The sequence below is a fragment of the Limulus polyphemus genome, unplaced genomic scaffold, assembly GCF_000517525.1.
Source record: "Limulus polyphemus unplaced genomic scaffold, Limulus_polyphemus-2.1.2 Scaffold225, whole genome shotgun sequence".
Taxonomy (NCBI): domain Eukaryota; kingdom Metazoa; phylum Arthropoda; class Merostomata; order Xiphosura; family Limulidae; genus Limulus; species Limulus polyphemus.
In genome coordinates, this window is record NW_013665835.1 from 456,243 (window position 1) to 470,317 (window position 14,075).

At 32.3% G+C, this 14,075-nt stretch overlaps 1 pseudogene; it reads left to right on the forward strand.

Annotated features, from left to right (window-relative positions):
* Positions 1–4,675, forward strand: part of LOC106478565 — a 23,795-nt pseudogene extending 19,120 nt beyond the window's left edge.
* Positions 4,676–14,075: the final 9,400 nt, after the last annotated feature.

The window sequence follows — 14,075 nt, forward strand, 5'->3', positions numbered from 1 at the left end:
ACCGTCACATCAAATACTATTGCCCTTTCAGCCATGGAGGTGTTATAATGTGACGATCAATCCCACTATTCGTTGGTAAAAGAGTAGTCCAAGAGTTGGTGGTGGGTGGTGATGACTAGCTGCCTTCCCTCTAGTCTTACACTGCTAAATTAGGGACGGCTAGCGCAGATATCCCTCGTGTAGTTTTTGCGTGTAATTCAAAACAAACCGAACCAAATGCTAGACAAAGGAGAATGATCAAATGATATATTTTATATTAAATCTAGTTTTAGAATGTTTAGGATAAAGTAACCTTATAGGTATTTCATCAAATCGGAAATATTATATCGAGAGGTTTCGTATTGATAGATTTAAGACATGTACCTCTGCTACTTCACTTGGTTTCTGAGATTCAGTTCAGATGTTATGAAACTGATATTTCAAAAAAAGTAAACGTAAATAATGCAATGCTGAAAAGATATTGCCTTATTTGATAAGAATTTAGTTTTACTTATGATAATGTGCAAAACGTGTATTCTGATTTTGAGTCTTTTACTCATAAAAGGTATGCTTCACAATTGAGTTTTGCTGTAATCGGGAAGGGTTTCTTTCACCAGCAAATAGTGGAACTGACCGTCACATTATAACGCCTCCACGGCTGAAAGGGCGAGCATGTTCGGTGCAAGGTTTCGATCCTGCAACTCGCAGATTGCGAGTCAAGCGCCTTAACCACCAAGTCATGCCAACATAGGGTTCTGATCTTCTTCAAATTTTTGAAACGAGCTAATATTCTCATTAAAACCTCTCAAAACAAACAGTAATGTGATACAAAACTCAATACAATCTGTGAGCTGTTTTGGTAGCGATTGATTTCCTGTAAGCATATCGTACGCTTTTAGAAACTGCTAATTTACAACAGCAAAAATAAGTCGTCCGTACCTACCATATGTTGACAACTAACTTTCTACATTGGAAAGTGTGATCTTGCATGGCTAGTTTGAAGTAAACATATGTTAACCAATGTATAAAACTTTTATCCAACGTTCTCTTGCTGCATTATATTAATATTAATAATAACGTTTGTGGTCATGTGATTATGAAAAGAGCAGGTGATGATACGTGTCGATAAAAACTCAAATTTTCCTATCTTTGGGAACGTTGCTTCAAAATTACGTGGGCTTCATTGGATTGGTGACTGCGTGAATTGATAATGTATGATATTCCCATGACATTTTCAACTCATGTGTAAAACACGTGTAGCTATTTAGATACAAATATACTGAGACAATTATTCGTTTCAAAACATTGATTTCGGATTTTGATTTGCTGTTGGTCTACATCGGAGCGTTACTTTTTTTTTTTGCTCATTAAATGTTTTTGTTGTTGTTTTGTAGAATCTAGTGCAAACAATTGAGTTTCGGATCGCTAGGAGTATTTCGAAACGAGAAAAAAGGGCAGACATTCATGGTAATACCGTAGAAAGTTTGTCATACAAGTCGGGCGTGGCAGAGTGATTAGCATGCTCGGATTGTGAATCCGAGAATTCAAAGTTCGCGGCCCATTGCCATAAAATTTCGCTTCGCACTTTAGGGCCGTGGGTGCACTATAAGAGTGACGGTCTAATTATACTATGTGATCAGATAGAATTAGCCCTAAAGTTGACGGTGGGTTCTTCTGAATAACTACCTTCTTTTTTTAGTCCACCAATTCAAAATTAGGAACGGCTTTGTGCAGGTAGCTTTTTGTGTAGCTTTGCGCTCAATTTCTGAAACAAAGAAACAAAAAACCTATATTTATGAAACTATCGTTATAATCAAGGATCAAAATTATATAGAGTTTAAAATATTCTATTCAACGTTTTTATTCTATTAAGCAACCAGCGAATTTTTTCTCTACGTAAAGTCCCCCCCCCCCCAGTGGCACGTGGTATTTGTGTCTATTTGTGTCAACGCAAGAAAAAGGGTTTCGATACCCGTGGTGGGCAGAGCACAGATAGACCATTGTGTAGCTTTGTCCTTAATTCCAAACAAAGTGTACGTAAAATACGGAATTTACTGGAATTGGTTCAAATTGTCCTTCATTTATCGAGTCATAGTTTAACGTAGTTTTATTTTTTAGTTTCTTCAAACGTGTGAATTTTTATAGACTACAACTATCAAAGTAGCCTTTTTGGAAAGTTTCAATTCGCGATAAAATCGCGCAGATGTTAAAATTTTATTTTCATATATATGATCCAAAATGGAAATAATTGACAAATTAATAGGAATGTGTAAAAAACATTAGTAGTTTACATGATTTTTATCGCCAATTTTATACCTAGACATTATTTTGTATTTCTAATTTCATACAGGAGTTAGTTACTTTTGTTTGTTTTATTTTATTTCTTATTTGTAATTTTTGTACAATAAGAATAGGAATAATTAATGGATTAAGTGAAGAAAATCAATGATATCATAGTGATTTGAGATTTTTTTAATAGTGAAGAAAATTAAAATCTTTTGTTTTTCAGAACAATGATAGCATATTCGAATTTAGTGTAACAAACATAATTAGTTTTGAATCTTAACATTCTTTACTATCATTAGAACATTTTGGCCCAAAATTTAAAATAATCTACAGAGGCATACATAAATCATGTTAGCCAATATGGGTCTCTTAGATAACTTGATAATAGTTAAAGTAGAGCAGAATGTATCCAGCGTTTTATTAAATATGTGAAATCTTATATTAAAACTACACCTTCGATCTGGAAAGCAAAAATGAAATATTAAATAAGAAATTGTTTAATGTTATATTGCTATAAAGAAGCAGCTGGCTTTTATGAAAATAATTGTTAAACCAGATATAAAAAAACTTTGGGCAATTCATAGCATACACTATTAACAATGCTGATCACTCGAGCCGATCCGCTTCACATCTGTATGCAAATGTGCTTTAGAAAAAACTACTATTCACAACCAACGAAGTACTATGAGGCGAGAATTGGCAGGAAGCCAAGTTTTGTTGAGGGATTTAAAAATGGCTTCCATCGTGTACAAACACGTGGTTTGCAGCCCATCAGACAGGCCTAGTAGGGACAGGTGGTTTTTACAGCTAATGCTGTATAGGCGCGTCCTAGACATATTTCCCGGGGCTGTAGAACTTTAAAACTGGTTCTCCATGCTTGTTCTGTTTACGACGGTTTTATGCTTGGGGATTTCAGTTTACCATTTAAATACATCCAACTTCCTTTGTAGAACAACAGCTCACCATATGTTACTCAGGGCAAATCAACCTTGATTTTTTTTTATCGAGATACCAGACAAAGTAATCGTTTGCTTCTAACTGAACAATCTGTGAGCATTTACTTGCTTAGAAATTGTTATTGACTACGTAATTAATATGTACGTTGATTGCAAACGTATTATTATATACAGTTAAACTTACCAAAAGGAGGTCATAAATAAAAACAAGTGGAGGGAAAATTATTTCAAAATACATAGAAACTAAAGATCGTATTCACTGATACATTACATGTTACTATCGTATGGTAAAATAATTCGTTGTTGTACTTTATCAATTTTAGTATACAGTAATTATTTCATATACTTCGCTCAATTTCTAAAGTATATATATGCTGTTGATGAGTAATGGTAAAAAACTTTGCAAGTTTAAACAATTAAGAATACTTCTGTTGGAAGTTTCAATACATAATATTTCTCAGCTTAGCTTCAAGTATATTATACTCTGATATCCAACACCTTGGCAATGAATGAAAAAACGTTTTGCTATGATTTGAAATGCATGAGTTACTCCTCTATGTACTGTTTCGATTTTATTTTTACTCGGAAATATTATCAGGTTGGACAAGTTCAACAGGTGCGTACTGTTTTTGAAAGATGCTGTATTCTGTGCGATACATGAATAATATTTTTTTTCTCGTTTTCAGAGCTCAGGTTCACTTCTTATCCTCCTTCCTTAATCGCCACAGCTAGCGTTGCTGCTGCAGCAAATGGTTTAAATTGGATCAAAAAACCATGGACAACGCTAGAGGAATTACTACGCATACTCCAGCAAATAACAGGCATTGAAGCTGTACGTGTATTCTACCTACATATTTGTATTAAAGCTACACATTGTAAACATTCTAATTTCTTAAGTATTAATTATTTTTAATTTATAATAATGATGTCATCAACTGCATTATATCTCAGTCAATTATTCCATTCATTTTAATTCTCAAGCCTAAGGTCATTTTAAAATTTCTGGAAATTGTAGAATATATAATTTCTGTTATAGTGATGAAATTTAGAGTATTTATTCTTAATACAGTTATTCTGTTTTATAGACTGAAGTCATTTCTGTGCATAATTTGGAAACTTGACAGACAAATTCCTAATAAAACCAATTAGTAGTATCGGTTATAAAATTTACACTCGTATCTTTATTAAATCATTTTATGGTTATCTTTCATGTGTTTGTCTAGAATAATGTCTGAACCTTAAATGTTCTTAATTATTTCGAATTCCAGAATACAATATATTGCTGCGTGGAACAAATAGAAGAAATTGTTGAGTCGAACAAAAACGTGTGTCAACCAACAGTGACAAAGGCTTGTACTACGCCTCCTTGTGTTAATAAAATCAGTTCACCTACGAATTCTTCGTCTAATTCTCAACCGGAAACTCCAACTGATGTGCAAGATGTGCATTTCTAAAAGATTTAGTTTTATAAAGGAAAAAAAAAAGAAGTATGCAAATTTGTAGATAAATTGTATATGTGGCATCCTGTCGTTTAGATTACTCATATTAATTAATCAACATTAACACTTGTCTAAATGATTTTACAGTTTTAGAAACTATGATTAAGATAACACAGTAACTTATTTATTGTAAGTATTTCAAAATGTAGTTACCCTAGGTTATCTGTTTGTAAAAGAAAAGTGTGTATAAGATAAAAGTAATCTAGTCCATTTAAGCCTGTACATCAGGTTCTTGCTATGCATTTCGTATCAGTGTATTGAAAGTGGTAATTTGACAGAGACCTCTTCACATTTCTTATAAATATCAAATGATTTTCTACTAAGCTTCAGAACTATATTAGTGTTGAAATCCGCAGACCACTGTTTTTACTAAACTTGATCAAAATGAAATTCACTGCCTTTTAACCATGTCGAAAGAAATTTTAATTGAAATGACTTTGGCAATATTAGTTTGAAAATTCTTGGTTATATTGTTAGTTGTTTTGTGAGGAAATTCAGATCGTAGTGTATGAATGTATTAACATGTTTAGTCTGATTTAGATTCCATGGTATTTTGTATCTTTTATCTGTTTTTTTTTCTTCTTCTTGTCATTGTATGATTTAGGATACATCATTATTGACTAAAATTCATAATACACTGTGTCTATTTAATGTTTATTAGCCAACATAATTATTTTATTTTGTTTGAGATGGTAGTTCAGAATGATAAGGATACTTAAAAAACATTGGTGGGTGTTTTTTGTGTTTATTCAAGTTTAATAATTCCTCATCTGGAATGGGATGACAAAAACTTTTTTAATGTAAATGAAAAGATCTCCTTGTTGAAAGCAATGCAATACTCCAGGTTAAGTCTTAAGGAGTACTTTAATTTATCGATTTATATTATTATTTTGGAAGTATCACAGTTATTATTTATGTCTCAAAAATAGTCAATTATTTTAAGTTACACGATAGTAAAATAACAAATATTAACGTTTACTTCAAGTAATAATATAACTGTTTTGTTTAAATTATTGTTAGTGGATATACACCTCTGCTGTTGACTGATTGTGAAAGATGTAAATATATATATGTAGTCAACGTGTCATCACATTAAATCAGTGGTGGTTTTACAGTAGTGACAAATAACACTTCTATGATATTTATATTACACCAGTGTAAGCCTTTTAATAATCCAATCATTAGAATTATAGATGTTTACACGTTTGAGAAATTTTGAAGATTGTCTTAATCTTTAAAAAATTATAAAAATGACTTTCTAAAGATGTTTTTTTCCCAATATTACTTATGCTTACACTTTTACCTAACATCATCGGCAAGATTTCCTTATGAATTATTTCTGGTCGTAATAAAATGAACTGTGTGTATTATATTGAAAACGTTTCATTTACTTCTGATTCATATAATAATGAAATGAAATGCACAATACTTGTTTATTTTTTCTAAACAATATAGAAATCTCCTGTATTTTAAAATATCATTGAATATTTAGTGAGCCCTCATCATAAGAACTGAGATGACATACTGATTGTACAGGAGAGACCAAAAGTAACTATAGAGCAAAGCAGAGGCGTCGGTCGCTAGGTGCTTAAAAGATTCGGGGCTCGGGCCCATAGGCGCGGGAATTTTTAGCGTTTCAATATGTTATCGATCATAGTTTTCTATTCTGATTTTTCAAGACACCAACTGGGGATTTGGGACACTGTCAAATAGAATCGGAGCACTTTCCCCGTGTACCACTGCCTAGCGATACCTCTGAAATAAGAGTATCAAACAAAATAGTGCTAAGAATCATATTAGCGGAGGTGTTGAAATTGATCTTTGTGACCGATTGGCACATTTTAGAATTTAGGTAAATTTCGGAAGCACATGTTCTCATATTCTTGTGACATTCTCTAATTCTGCCGATGACCGTAGTTTTATTTAAGATATGTGACCTATCGGTGTACCCCAGGAGAAGACAACAAAAATGTGCTCTGGTCGTCTCTTATTCAAACTGGAACCGTTTATTTAAATCTGTGAACAAAATTTCAGAATGAGTTGTATAATTATAGAGCTACTGAATGTACAACCGTAGAATTACTTTTGGCTACCTCTTTAGAATAATATATTATCAAATCACTAAATACGATAACAAGTGAGGCTAAGAAAATAAGTTGGTGAAACTTGGCGTAAGTAGCTTATTTTCTTTATCTTGCTCTAACTGATTATTTAGCTGTTTTTATAGTTTTTATTACATGTACTTCGTCTCAAGGATTTTCATCTATTATTTTCATGTAAGTTAGGTTTCAAAGAATATAGTCATGTTTTCTAAATATGTGTAGAAAATTCATATTTTTCAATGATGTAACAAAGAGCTGAGAAAATGGTTATTTCTTATGTATATACATGTAGTAGGGAGCATAGAATATCTATATGTGTATACATTTATTAAAAATAACTTGAAATCCAAGAAACTATTTAATACCCTGAGTATATATATATGTATGTGTCATTACTCTTGCTCAGTTTATTGATTTTTATAACGTGTAAAGTTGGTTTTTGTTTTACGCACAAATTATTTTCCATATAATATATTATTTTGTGTGGTAGAATTTAGAAAAGCACAAATTCATGACACACATACCCAATAATAGCAGGATATAATTCATCTGTTGAATAATATTCTTCAAGCATCAAAGTTATTATTTTCCCTTATCTTTTCACCCGTCTAAGAAGATAATGTTTTTGTGTAAATGTCTCGCGAAATCTTCATTATCGGTTAAAGATTGTTCAGTACATTTACTTCAATCATGAAATGTAGAGCTCTATATGTGTTATTATTACTATTATCTTCTAAATGATATGAAAATTATAAAATAATCCGTGACAAAAATATGAATTTTGCCTTCCAAGAACATTTGATCACAAAACGTAATCTGATGAATCATTAGTTGCTAATTACAAGCAGTTATCTTATTTTCAATCCCTTTTAAACGTGCATTACCTTATACATGTTTGTGCTCATGAAAGAACTCATATAAAGTTTTCAGAAAAATATTTTTAATGTCACGAAACTTTCTTTGAAAAACTGTACATATGTAAAAACATTGATATTGTCCGCTATTTTTAGTTAACAATTTTGTAAGTTCTCAAATGTGAGTTTTGTATTATAAAGAACAATGATCTTTGATCATTGAAACAAAATAAATGATAGCATTACAGTTTTTGGAATTGTGTGTTGAATTTTATGGCATACACCGCTTCAACTATAAAGCAGCTTATGTTTGTATGTTTTTTGTCCATAACAAAAATTGTTCAACTCCCCGATCTCTAATCAACATGAAACTATAAGGGATTCTTAGGTATACCTCGAAGGAGTTTTTAAAACCCTTACTTTATTCATATTCATGTTTAAGTGAGTTCGACATCTACCTTTCGACAAATGACGCATTCGCAATGTCTACGTGTTGCCAATGAAATAAAGTCACGCTTAGCTCAGGTGGTTTTATTCAGTAAGCCAATGACTAAAATTACACAGACCTGCTATGGTTTTATTGTCTTTAAATGTTACATGTTCTACAGTATTTTCTCTACGCTGAATCCTAAAATGATATCCATTTTTTCTCCATCACGTACAGATTTTTTCACAAAACGGCATATGTACTTTTACATATGAGAATAATTTTCATTGAAATCGGGTCACATTTTGTTGTGTTTAAAATGTTGACAAACACTGGCTTTAGATTTTTCTAGACCAATCGCGACGTAAGAATCTTATCGATCGTTCTAGAATCCACAAGAAACACACCGCTAGTATATAAACGGTTAACAGGCCGTATGACGTGTCATTTCTGGATAGTATTTGTTCGTGTATGCACTTTGACATTATTTATTTATTTTCAATATTATTTATTCGTTCCTATGACAACAAGAGGTTGTGCAAATGACTCAAACATTTTCTGTTACATTTGGGGGAAATTTGTTGTAAAGAAACAAAGACAAAACCTTACAGAATTCGTCAAAAAAGCGTATTACGCGTATTTTGGAATAAAACTTGGGGACCAAGACAAATCATGAACTCCGCACAAAGATTATGGACTAAAGGTGAGAAAAAGCCTTTGCCTTATGGAATTCCAATGGTCTGGTGTGATCCTAGAAACCACGGAAATGACTGCGATTTTTGCTCATGTAACGTGCAAAGCTACAGCACCTGAAATAAAAAGGAAATTTCTTATCCAAACTTTCAATCTGCTTTAAGACCTGATGCTCATGAACCTGATGTACCTGTACCTACTCCACCGGAGACTCTTGATACAGTTTCATCTGAATCTGATGTCAATAGAAATGATGAAAGAGATTGTTTTCAATCTGAAATGTATGGTGAACCACAGCTTTTCACACAAGGTGAACTTAATGATTTGGACCTTCCAAAGAATTTTTCAGAGATTTTGGGGTCCAGACTTCAGGCTAAAACTTACTTTCTACATGGACATCATTTTACTGGTACAGAAATCGTGAGAAAGAGTTCATACCATACTTTTCGCAAGATGGTTCAATGGTTTATTGCAACAATATTGCTGAATTAATACCAATGCTAGGAGTTGCAGTCCATGAACAAGTGAGTAGCGATTGTTCATTGATTCCTCCAAAAGAAGGAATGATGGTGACAAAACCTTGTCGAAACGTTGTACATTTGCTGTTTTTGTTAAACTTATGTTAAAGTTTTTCTTCACTACCCATTCAAGCCGTCTCCAAGCATTATTAGTCTCAAAGTGAGTTCCTCGTCATCGAATTTGAATTATTTGTCAGTAATCATATGAATTTTTCGGGGCAACACTTACAGAGATTCGTATCCTTGCACGGATAAAGATATACAAAACAATATATAAATTTAGCAATTTTATATATGTTTTGTTTTTTCCCGCAAGTAACTCTATTACACCAGATTTTCCAATTCAACTCTGATAAAGTAAGATGTATCTCCCAAAAGAAGCTCTTCTTTAACTGATGAAGTTATAAATTCAGCTAACATAAAAGTCACAAATTTTTAATATTTATTACAGCATAAATACCTTTAATGGAATTTTTGTGGTATTTGTTTGGAAACTGGTTCCACATTTAATTATAAACAGCGATATAAGTATATAGCCTTTAAAAAGTATTTCGTCTGTAAGATAGTTAACCGAGAAACATGTTTTGATTTTTGACATAATTATCCCTACTTAAAATGATCGTAGCAAAAATATAAGCATGCAAGCGTTTATGGAAAAGTGTTTTCGGAAGACAGTGACGCAAAAATAACAGAAAAAAAATTTAAATGATTTGAAGTGATGTACAAATGAATTTACGTAGCCAGTCTTTTTACCAAAATTAGCTCTTACGTAAGTCAAAGATCACAAAAATCTTAGTGATACCTAAGATATAATGTACGCCACTATTAGGAGAAAAACTCGAATAGCATGAATTTGGTGGATATATGACACCGTGAGAAGTAACAGGTTTTTTATTACCTTAGGTCAAATTACTTTTGGCTAAACAACATAAAAACGCTGTGGGTAAAAAGATAACATCCTGCCGCTAAGGGATTCAGTACGACAGTATCCCTTCAACGATAGATTTAACAACAACATGTGGTACAAAGCAAAGGTTCAAGAACCTGGCTATGTAAGTGAGTATTATCTAAGACATAGCTGGTGAAATAATAAGGAGCAACTGTGACACAACTTGGTCTTGATTTAACTCACACATACAAAAAAAATTCAATAGGCCAGTGTTAGAAAAAACGTACATTTAGACCATTTGTTAAAAAGATATTGCATTGTATTCTATCATATTTCTGTTATTATTAAGTATTAAAAAAGCACCCAAAGAAGCTATCTCTATGTGTTACTTAAACTATGTTATAGATCTCTGTCAATAGTGTTGATTTAATTCAAAATAGTTATAATCATTCATCCAAACACATGGTGATGAAATATAAGTTTAAAATAATGTTATATTTACATGGTCAGTATAATTCCCACCATTGTCTCTTCTGTAAGACCACTATTACGATATTTTATAAATTGGTGGAAGCTGTAGAACATAAGATAAACCCTTTTGTTGCTTACAATGTTTTGGGCGGGAAGACCAGAACGATCACACTTGTTCTTTACAAAGGCAGAAGATTAAGAGCAAATGAGTAAACATTATTGATAAACTTTACTGACAACTAGCCTCAATAAAAATGTTTTACCTTGTATCTGAGCCAAACAAAGTTGATCACCTTTATATCAGGCTAGCATGAAAGCTTGTCACTGGAATCTGTAACTTTTCAGTCGAAAAAAGAGATAAAGACCATATCAAAAAAATAATGGGAGAAGTTAACCCTCTTGTTACATAACATGCCACCAGAGAGCGACACGTGTGTTGACCTCATCCAATAAAGAAAGAAGGGAGTAGAGACGATGACGTCCAAGAAGAGGAACCAGAGGGCATGTTGCTAGATTTAATGTTCAGCATGACTGGGGCAGTCAATTTAGTTACGGATTGCAAGTGCATCATATGTTTTGTATAGTTTCTAAAATAAAGACACTTTTATCACTTTAGGGAATGCCCTTTGTGTTTCAGTTACGGTGGTTTATTATATTTGACTAATAATATGCTAGAACAGCTGTAAGTAAGTGTTTTATAAACTATGATGTTTTCGTAAATAGTATATTAGTGTATCTTAATGTTTTGTTAACAAATGTTTCAGTACGTGTGATACATAAGTTTAAGATTTTACTTACATATACTTAGGATAGCATATTAGGCTATGATGAAAAGTGAGTTTTATATAACATAATCACATGACACCAATTTGTTAATAAGTGAAAAGATAATTCCTATTACCTTAACTGTTTAAAAACCTATGTGAATAAGTATCTGTTTTGAAATAGTGATTAAACTAGTTTTCTGAGCGTATTAGCTGAAATCTTACTTGATTAGTTTGCATTGAATCATTAATGCATTTATGTAGTGACATGTCTTTAATAATATGTCTCGTGATCAATTCAGCTTGTTTTCACATATTGTTACACAAGTGAAAAATACAGGCTCTAACTGAAAGAGTAATATGAACATAATGTACAAAAGTTGTATGAAAGGTAATCATGTATCATAAGCTAATATGTTTCAATATGCCTGTTGAGTCAGAGATTCTACTTAGACTTGTGAATAAATCTTTCAGCATGTGTGACAACAGTCTTACTTAGAGTTTGTGGTTTTATTTACATACATTGATGATAGCATATCTATAGAGAGTCTTGTATTAGATGGTTAAACTCGTTAGTTAGAAATCAGAATAATCTGTTCATGAAGTCTAAGTAAATAGAAAGTATACAAGAATTGTGTACTAACTTAAAAATACATGTCCCATCAAATACTGAGAAATACACTATTGTGAATACACATTTAGTGTGTTGTATGTGACGGATTTATTATTATACATTTATTTTAATATCGATGTTTGTTTAAATTAAATTTATATTGAACAATGTACATAATGTATACTGTTAAATATGTATTGTGAAACTCCCGTCTATTCTATAAAGTTGTAGAGGATTCTCGAATGTAAGAATCAACAATATATGTCTGTACATAAATACTAGTGTAGCTTTGTATTGTTACATAATCTGAATTTTTGAGAAACTCTCCACACACCTATCATTATAACCAATGTGATGCGTCTAAAAACAGTATCTATTATTGGGTTACTAATTGATGTGCTATAAACTTCGTAGACTATAATTGTGATGAACGCTTATTAATCGGGAACTTCAGATATATTGACCAGGAACGTTTATAAATTTCGGCCATTGTAAATCATTCAATTTCAGTGGATTCACATTGGACATTAGTGCTTTTTTTAATCCGACGGGGATCTTGTGGATGATTGTCCTACTAACCGTACCTCGGTGAGTGATAATAATGGACGTGAGGGATCTGATTCACCAGTTGATGTTCCATTTACTAAAAGTAAACTGATAACTGAGCAAGAAAAGGATCCGCAGATCTCTTCACTATTTAAATATGCACTCCCAAAAGATGAACTGGAGAATGTTCCAAATGAGGAAATGGAAACCACCAGATGTGCCAGCTTCAGAGGATTGGGCTGTAATTTACCAAATCGTTGTTCTCAAAGAATATCATTCTGAAATATTGAAAGTTGCCCATGAACTCCCCATGGGAGGTCATTTGGGTTTCAACACGACATGTGACAAAATTATGAGATATTTCTTTTGGCCAAAAATTAGGCAAAACGTTTTTCAGATTTGTAAAACTTGTCATACCTGTCAGTTGGTCAGAAAAATTAACCAGAAAATTCCTATTGCTCTTTTGCAACCTATCCCAGCTTTCGAAGAACCCTTCAGTCGTGTGATTGTTGATTGTGTTGGACCTTTGCCGTAAACTCGATCAGAGAATCAATATTTGTTGACTATCATGTGCGCATCCACTTGATTTCCTTTGAGAAATATTTCAGTCCCAAACATTTCTAAGCCTTTGATCAATTTCTTTACTTTTGTTGGATCCCAAAGAAACTCAGTCTGATCATAGATAAAATTTTATATCAGGATTGTTTCAATAAGTTGTTTATCAGATTGGTGCTAAACAGATCAAATCTAGTGCAAATCATCCAGAATCACAAGGTGCTCTTGGGAGATTTCATTCTACCTTGAAAAATATGATGCAGACTTACTGTCTTGATAACAAGAAGGATTAGGATAAAAGAGTTAATCTATTATTATTTGCTGGTCGTGAGTCAGTTCAGGAGTCGTTAGGGTTTAGCCCATTTGAATTGGTGTTTGGCCATTCAGTGCATGGTCCTTTGAAGTTGCTGAAGGAACAATGGTTGGAGGAGGACCCAAGGGAAATGCACTAATTGGATTACATTTCCAAGTTTCGGTTCAGACTCTTACATGCTTGTGAATTGGCTCGAGAAAATGTGAAATCATCCCAAACTAAAATGAAAAACGTTTATGACTGCAAAGTTCAAGAACGTAAGTTCCGTCCTAATGACATGGTCTTAGTATTGTTACCCATTATGATACATTTACGGGAAAAAAAAAGATAATTCATGTCAAACGGGTTGATAACATTTGTGCTGATGCACTTTGACGTGCTATGTAATTTTATGGTCATAAGGTTATTTGTATTGATTGTGTTATGTACCGTCATGGTTATTGAAGTTGTAATCTTTTGAATAATGTATTATATTTAATATATTGTTGCCAATGTATATGTATATATATAAGATCTTAGTTAAAAATTTGTAATTCTCTAAGGAGGGAGTTGTGACAGATGTATTATTATACATTTATTTTAATATTAAGGTTTGTTTAAATAGAATTTA